The 8,875-nt window shown below is 48.6% G+C and overlaps 2 non-coding genes across 2 annotated transcripts; one reads left to right on the forward strand and one right to left on the reverse strand.

Annotated features, from left to right (window-relative positions):
- Positions 1 to 1,264: 1,264 nt before the first annotated feature.
- Positions 1,265 to 1,347, forward strand: TRNAL-CAG (transfer RNA leucine (anticodon CAG)). The gene has a single exon. It is a non-coding gene; the product is annotated as a tRNA-Leu (tRNA).
- A 351-nt stretch (positions 1,348 to 1,698) lies between these two features.
- TRNAL-CAG (transfer RNA leucine (anticodon CAG)) lies at positions 1,699 to 1,781 on the reverse strand. Its single transcript has one exon. It is a non-coding gene; the product is annotated as a tRNA-Leu (tRNA).
- Between the last annotated feature and the right edge of the window lie 7,094 nt (positions 1,782 to 8,875).

The following is an 8,875-nucleotide window of genomic DNA, read 5'->3' on the forward strand; positions in this document are numbered from 1 at the left end:
CATTTTCCTTTTAATTAGAGAAGTTGTGAGCTTACAAAACAGCCAGTGCCTACTGTGCAGAATTCCTGTACATCACCCCTCCACCAACACCTTACACTGTGGTGGTAGGAACATTTGCTACAGATCATGAAAGACTGTGATCAGACTAAGACCACTAACAGTGGCCCACAGCATACACGAGGTTTATTCTTTCCATACACCGCTATTAGTAACACCATCCCACACACTTTTCGCTCACACCTTCTGGACCGGCCCCCTGGGGTGCAGGGTCGGCTCCCCTCAGGCCCTGTCTTTCCGCCCCTCTTGGTACAGGGGGGCCACCCTGGCGGGTCAGTGGCCCAGCCAGCCCCAGGACCTCTCCTGCGCGCCTTTTCCAGGAACTGCATTTTCAGGGTCTCCGTGGAGCCTGAGGGAGGGGGGCGCACGAGATCCTCGGAGGGTGGAGGGGCCTCAGGCCTCCCGGAAACCCCGTGGAGAAGGGCATCCCCTCGGCCCCGAGGTCTTCAGGTCTCCGGACCTCGCGGGTGCGCGGGTAAGTCTGGGGTTAGGAAGGCGAGTCCCGCGGGGTCGCGTTCTGAGACCCCGGGAGCAGAGGGGCCAGGAGGGCGGAGACGACTCCCTAAGGGGAGGGAGGGAGGGACCGAGTCATCAGGGACATTCTCTGCGCCCCTACTGTGTGCCGGAAGTGTTTGGGCACTGGGGACACGGCCAGGAATAGGGCGGATTCGACTATGCAGCGGAGTCAGTCTAACCAGGAGCCTGAGTAAACGAAGTAAAAGCACATTAAACGTGAACTGCCTTTTTCACGAATGGAAGGGAGAACGCGGTACGCATGCGGTGAGACCCCGGGCGGGGGCGCCAGCCAGCGCAGGGTGCGGGTTTGACCGAATAGGTAGAAAACTCACAAGGGCGTGGATGCCGACGTGCAAGCGTGCTTGCAGATATGCAACAATCGAAGCTGGTGTGAATAATAAATGCAAGCCTGCAGAATGAATGCATGCAGAGGCACAAATGCACGCGGGTTAGCCTTCGATCGCGGGTCCTTCAGATTCTCCAGCAGACCGCGCGCGCCCCCTGCCGCCGCCAGCCGCCCCGCTCGGCTCGCCTGGTACCACCTCGCCTCGCCTTTGCCAGCCAGCCCAGCACGGGCCCATCTAGCGCCTCCCGACGTCGGGAGGAAAACAAGGCCCAGGCCGCTGTTTGTTACGCATGCGTACATTACGGAGATTCCGAAGAGGTTTGCACGAGGACGCGGCTCTCAGCAGTCAGGATGGCCGAGCGGTCTAAGGCGCTGCGTTCAGGTCGCAGTCTCCCCTGGAGGCGTGGGTTCGAATCCCACTTCTGACAAAGTTGCTTTCTTTTTTTTTTTTCCGTTCACCGATTCGTCAACTGCAGATCCTCGAGCTAAGTGATGCTTTTAAAATATATATTCATTTATTAATCCATTTAATAATAACAGTAAGACCATTATATGCTAACATAAATGTTTATTAAAATATAAAAAAATATTTACTGAGACGTGGTCTCATTCTACTTTTATAAGACACTTCCACTTTTTGATACTTTTAATCTTTTTACAGAACAAGGTCGAAAGACACGTTTACTTTTTTTTTAACTTCAAAAACAAAGCCCGGCTCTGTGCTTTTAGCGCCTCTCAATGTAGTCAATGATCTACATTAGGGAGATAAAACAGGGTTTTGTCAGAAGTGGGATTCGAACCCACGCCTCCAGGGGAGACTGCGACCTGAACGCAGCGCCTTAGACCGCTCGGCCATCCTGACAACTAGCCGCCGCCGGATATTCTTCTATAGTAGTTTTCACCTTGCACTAGGGTTTAATGGACCGCGTCCGGGCTGTGGTAGCGTTCCGGATGGATCCAAATCCAGGAGCCCAGCTAGAGTTTCTGTAATTAAAAACCATCGGTGCTGCGAGGCACTGCTGTCCTCAGACCGGCTCCGTCTTTTTACTAAATACTTGGGTTTTAAGTGGAAACTCTGTAGCCTGAGCAGACATGGAAAACCAGTCCACCTCGCCGCCGATGGAAAATAACCATAGAAATGAATACAAGGAAAATGAAACAATATTAAATTCCTGCGGTGGTGGCGTTATTATTTACTATAACCGTGGATCGGAAAGGGGGGGCTGTGGACGGGCCCCTGGGGGGAGCGGGGTCGAGAGGATTCTTTTTGGAAGGGGGGATGTTTTGCCACCTGTGCCTCAGCGTGGGAAGTGGTGGGCACACAGATCCCACTCCACAGGCGTTTAGCTGGGACCTCAGCCCCTCATCCAAGGTCGTAAAGCTTGGTGAGGAGAAGAGTTATCTGCCTAGAAAAGCTTGATGCGTACAAGGAATTGGAATTGTATGTCTGTCTGTCCTTCTTTCTCCAGGAACTGGGGCCTGAGGTGGAGGTGTAATAGGTGGGTGGTTACAAAGGAAGGTTTCAATAGGAAAAAGAGCTTGCTGGGAAGCAAACAGGCTGCCTGTGTAGATAGTGAGGTCCGCATCACTGGAGGCATTCAAGTCAAGGCTGGACAGTCACTTGGTGAAAATACTTGTGCTTGTATTCATTTCCTATTGCTGCTGTAATAAATTACCACAAGTGTAGTAGCTTAAAACAACACACATTTATTCTTTCACAGTTCTGGAGGTCCTCAATCTAAAGTGGATCAGTAGGGCTGCATTCCTTCTGGAGTCTGTAAAGGAGAACCTATTTCCTTGCCTTTTCCAGTTTCTAGAAGTCACCTGCTTTCCTTGGCTGTCCTTAGACATCACCCCACCTCTGCTTCCTTAGTCCATCTCCTTTTCTGCCTGACTCACCTGCCTCCCTCTTGGAAGGAACCCAGTGATTACATTGGGCCCATCTTGAGAATTCTGGATAATCTCTCCATCTCCAGATCCTGAATTTAACTGCATCTGCCAAATTCCTTTTATTATGTAAAGTAACTTATTCACAGGTTCTGGACATGGACATGGATGGAGGGACATTGCTCTGTCTACCACAGCCCCCGAAAGCAAAACTTCATAAGATACACCTTTTTCAGGGGTGTTTCTGTGTATCTGTGACATCTTTAGTCTGATGAGAGCCACTCTCCCCACTTCTATCATCAGCTATGATGATCTTTGGGTTGTGGCATTTATTGACTTTTTCTCTTTGATTACCTGTATATAATGAACATGAATTACTAGGGATTTTGTTTTTAATTAAAAAAACTGCCAGGAAAGACTTTGAAAAGGGTAAAAATAATGCTGGGTGTTCTTTCAATGGAATGTTAAGTGTTGCTACAGCAGTGCTCTCCTATTTGAAAACCATTAACCACATGTAACTACTGAGCACTTGAAATACAGCGGGTCAGAATTGAGATATGCTGTAATGTAAAATACACAGGGGATTTCAAAGATCTTAGTACCACCAAACAAACAAAAAAAAGAATGTAAAATAGTTAATTAATAATTTTTTAGGTTTATTACATGTTTAAATTATATTGTGGATATATTGGATTAAAGAAAATATACTGTTAAAATGAATTTCACCTGGCTTTTCCTTTTAAAAAACAGTCACTAGAAAATTTTAAATTACATATGTGGTTCTCATTATATTCTTTTTTTTTTTCCTCTCCTCTTCCCTGCTCCCCCGGTTGTCTGCTCTCTGTGTCCATTCACTGTGTGTTCTTCTGTGTCTGATTGCATTCTTGTCAGCAGCACTTGGAATCTGTGTCCTGTGTTGTTGTGTCAGCTCTCCGTGTGGACGGCGCCATTCCTGGGCAGGCTGCATTTTTTTCACGCTGGGCGGCTCTTCTTACGGGACACACTCCTTGCATGTGGGGTTCCCCTATGCCGGGGACATCCCTGGGGGCACTCCTTGTGTGTATCAGCACTGCAGCTCATGGCATGGGTCAGAGGCGGTGGGTTTGAACCTTGGACCTCCCATGTGGTAGGCAGATGCCCTATCCATTGGGCCAAATCCACTTCCCTTATTTATATTTCTAATTGTCTAGAGAACTCCCCTGGGGTTATCTAATTCTGCACCTTTCATTGCCTTTGACTATTATTTTGCAACACTGGGGAGAGAGAGAGCGAGAGAGAGAGAGAGAAAGAGAGAGAGAGAGATTAATTTATGGTGATGCAATGATTCTAGTTCTTAGAAATTCAAACAAATTTTGTCTGTGAAGATGCAATAGATTCCACCTTGTGGTAGAGGCCAGTTTTGTATCTGGTAGCAATTCATTTCAGCATTCCTGATTGTCTATATACATCTATATGTAGAGATCTCTGTTGGTTGGATTCTCTGTTGAACCAGTTTTTTAATGAGCTATTGAAATTTTGACGTGTATTTGTTTTATCTTTCTATGAGATCATGATTTTCCCCTTTAAAAAAATTTTATACTTTAACAAAACGTACTGAACATCTTGGGAGAATTGAAGGATTGCATATCTGCAGATGGATATTTACCATAGTAGTTACAGAATAATGTATATAATTGGCATATGCCAGTTCCCCATTGGGCAAAAGAGGAAAAAAGATCCTGGGTGGATGGGTGTGTGTGAAGACTGGTGTCCCAGAGGAAGTGCCTTGGAACTCTGGGTAGGATTGGGAACGGCCAAAGGAGGCTGGAAGGTAGGAGCAGCTCCCAGCAGCAGGGCCCTGGGGCAGGATGGGGAAAGAGGCAGTGCTGGTACATCTGTGACTGGAGCTGGATCACGCACCCATGGAAAGAAGGATTCATGTGTCAGGGGACTGCCAAAGTTCTCCTCTGGTCTCGCCTCCTAGGTCACCTCCTCCGAAGTCTTCCCTGATGCGCCCTCCCCTGGACTAGGTTTTGGCCTCCTTTGTTTTCCCACAGCATCCAGGGCTGACCTTAAAGTCCTGGAATTGGAATATCTTGTCTAGGTGTGTCCCCCCTTCCCCATCCCCCAAACAGAGGCCTCTAAGAGATATTGGAAGAACCTTGTATGCAGATGAATCCCCAGGGCCTAGTACACAAGAATGTGGAGTAGGAGCTCAACAGATGCAGGCTGAAGAATGAAATGAGGCCTGGAAATCTCATCCCCAGACCGCCTCAGAGCCACTGGCCTGTTGGACAGAATAGGGACAGCCCACCTGGCCTGGCCTCACCTCTCAGGAGCACGGGCTGAGGATGCCTGCAGAAATGCTTAGTTCCAATGTCCTCTCTCCTTCTGAAGCTCAGGGCCTCCCACCCCAAATAACCTCAGTCCCAATGAGAAGGCGGATGGGGCTGGGCAAGGAGAATCATCAAACCCCAAGTCTGACCTTTGCCTCATTCTTGGCCAATAAGTAACTGGGTCAAAGCCTGGACAGTCCCTCCCAGCACCCCGCCCCTCCCCCTAGCCCTGTGCACCGAGCCGTCAGCCCCTGCTCCTCTGCCTCCTGGTGCTGGGCCTTTAGCCTGCAGCATCACCCATCTGGAATGCCCCCTTCTCAAACTGCTGGTTTTCTTCCAGACCCTGTACAAGGGATATCTTTGCCCTGAAGTCCCGTCCCCCCACTCCCCACCGCAGGAGGCTCTGGCCTGCAGCCAAAGCTTAGAAAGGTTGTTTGCTTAGAATTAACAGCCAAAGCTCTTGTCTCAGTGACTGTCACAGCCACGCACACCCCACCTCTAACCTGCTCCTAGGACACACCCGAGGGGGAAGTTGACTGGAGGAGCCTGGTGGCTTGGACCCTGGCCCGCTGGCCGGTTGGCTCACAGTGCAACCTTGAGGTAATTCCAGTCCCTCTCTTGACACCCAGATGTCCCCGAGAGGGGGAAATTGGGCCAATCACCACGGTTCCCAAACTCCAAGCAGACTTTCCTTATCCACATAACACAAATGCACTTCTTTTATAGCTAAATGTTTTCTTTAAATCAGGGATTCTTAACCTTTTTTGTTCCACGGACTAAGTCCACCCTATACTGTGCACCACGTAATAAATATATCACACCTGCACCAACATGTCCCCACAAGAATAATGTTGTTTTGAATTTTCACTTCAAACTCATGGACCCCTGAAATCTTAACCCCTGATTAAGAACCCCTGCTTACAGTAATAAATTTTATTTTAAAAGGAAATATATTATGCCCCTAAAAGAAAATCTGTACCATCCCTAAAGAAAAGCTCACCCTAAAAATAAATACAATAGGAAGAAATCAACTGTCATTAAATTCTACCCATAAAGAATGTAATGAATGCCACAGAATTGAATGCCTAAAGGAGGTTAAGATGGGAAATATGCTGTGTATGTTACCACATTTTTTAAAAAATCCAGCCAAAAAATGCTTGCTAAAGGATGATTCGCAGGTGTTAGTTCATACAATTTAGGATCTCCCAGCTTTGTTGAGCAATTCATGAACCTGGTAGCATTCCACTCAGAAAGTGCCCACTCAGGGGGTGGCAGGGAGCTTGGCTGAGGGGGTGGGAAGGGGAAGCTCCAACAGGGCAAATGCGGAAGCAAGAGAGGTAATGTTGCGATTGGCTGGCAGTAAGGTTCCATTTTACCTGGAGGGGGAGCAGATACACACTGATAAGAGTGGTATGCTTGTCCATTCTGATAACTTCTCTCTCTCAACCTATTTTTACCATCAGGTGTTGCTTATCACGTAGGGTGTGTTCGTTTTCTCATAAAACCCCTACAGGTCACTTGTTTTCCTCCTTTGGAAAAGTCCTTCCCAGCAATGCCCAACGCAATGGCCATTTTATTTTACTTAACGGGTGTTAAAGGTATCTTGGCACCAAACCGAGGCTTTCTCCTTGGCATAACTTGATTGAAAGAGAAAGAAAATCAAAATGATTCCTGTTATTGGATGACTGCCCTTAGACCATCAAAAATCATGTCTTGTCCCACAGGAAGGTCCTTTCCAGTGGGGATACGCTGCCCCGGGGCCCTAAAGGGGGTTCTTGTCACTGACCCCCACCCCCCCAAACTGACCGCCACGAGCTGTTCTCACGCCGCTGGACAGCACTTTCTGGCCTGGGGTGGCCTCTTCGTTTGCCTGGCCTGCCGTCACAAAGGCCGCCCGGCAGGGGGGAAGTCACTGTCTGGGGTTTGGGAAGCAGGAGGCTGCAGTGCAGCCTGGCGCCTGCCGGCAGTCCCGGGGTTCCGCGGCCTGCAGCGCTGCTTCCTGTCACGTGGTGCGCTCTCCTCTCTCCCAGGGTTGACTTCCTGCGGCTTTCTCTTTATCGTGCCTCCTTCAGTTGGCGCCATTTCTTACCTAGAAACACCATCTCTGAGGGTCCTCTTTACAGTGGGTTCACACCGCAGGGACACGCCTGGAGGCTGAGAACGTGTGTTTGCTGGCACTGGGGACGCGACGTGCCGCCTCCCCCTCCCACTAGTGACTGCGTAGACCGCTGGGAAGGGCGGGGTGGCGGTGGCCAGCGAGCCCTCCTGGGGGGTTCCGCTAGGGCGCACACGGACCCCGGGCGGGGGAAGCGGGAACCTGCAGACGCGCTGCCCCTCACCGTCCGTCGTTTGCCAGGCGACGTGCGCCCTCGAGCTCTCTACGCGTTAGTTAACGCCCCTCTTCGTGCTGTCTAGCCCCATATAATCTTTGTCTTCCCACTGCACAGGACAGTAACTGCCCGATCGGCCGTCCTCGGGCTGTGCGAGTAAACGGTGTGCCTGCTGCTGGCCTCCCCACGTGGTTTCGTCCGCGTATCAAAGTATCCCCTTGCCTTCCCGGGCTGACCTTCCTGCGTTACAGTCCACAGTTCAGCCCGCCGCGGGGAGTGGCGCGATGGCCCCCAGGCTGCTCAGCTCTCTCCCTGCTGGAGATGGACGGGGGGCAGGAGGGGGCAGGAGGGGTTAAGAGGGGACACTCCAGCAGGACAACCTCTCAGGACCGCCGCTGAGGAGATGTGGACTCTACTTCTGCCGGTGTCTCTAACTCGATGGGTGACCCTGGGCAAGTGCCTGCCCCTTTTCCAGGCTTGGCTTACTCATCCATGAAACCAGAGGTGAGCACCAGATCATTTGTTACTGCCCACCCCATCCCTGGCCCACCTTCCTGCAATAAACAATTTCCAAGGACCCTCCCTCTCTCCTCAAAACTGAACTTCCTGTGGACAGGACTGCTTAATGTTTCTCTTAAATAGTCCTTGGAAAGGGATGGATTCTTCAATCAATACTGTTTTGAAATTGTTTATCTACTTGGGAAGTATTTAAAGTTGGATCTCATACTATTCACTGCAATAGATTTCAGGTGGCTTAAATTCCTAAGTGCGCGTGTGGAGGGACTCTAAACTATTAGAAGAAAGTATGGGTGGCCGTGTTTAAACACTGGCTAGAGGAGGCCTTTTTAAGCAAAACAAAAAAAAAGTCATTTAAAAATATATTTATATATATTTGACTGCATATGAGTTAAAAAGTTCTCTGAAACAAAACAAACTTTAAAACTGTTGCTGAGAGAAATTAAAGACTAAATAAATGGAGAATTATAGTGCGTTTATGTATAAAACGATTCAATATTGCTGTCATTTCTCTCAATTGCTTTATAGATGCAATGTAAACCTAATCAAAATCCCAGCAAGTGTTTTTAAAAATTACTATTAATTGACAAACTGATTCTAAAAATACATGAAAATACAGATGAACTAGTGGAACAAAGTTAAGGGACTTACAGCATCTGATTTCAAGACTTATTATAAAGCTCCAATAATCAAGGTGTTGTTTTGCATAAAGATGGGCATATGAATCAACAGAGCAGAATATAGACCAGAAATAGACTGGCAATTCAATGGGTGAAATGATAGTCTTTCTAACAAATAGCCCTGAAATAATTGGAAATTCACATGCAAAAACATGAGCCTTGACCCTTACCTCACCCCAGAAACAAAAATGAACTCAGAATGGGTATGAGACCTAAATATAAAAGCTA

This window comes from Dasypus novemcinctus, chromosome 18, assembly GCF_030445035.2.
Source record: "Dasypus novemcinctus isolate mDasNov1 chromosome 18, mDasNov1.1.hap2, whole genome shotgun sequence".
Lineage (NCBI taxonomy): Eukaryota > Metazoa > Chordata > Mammalia > Cingulata > Dasypodidae > Dasypus > Dasypus novemcinctus.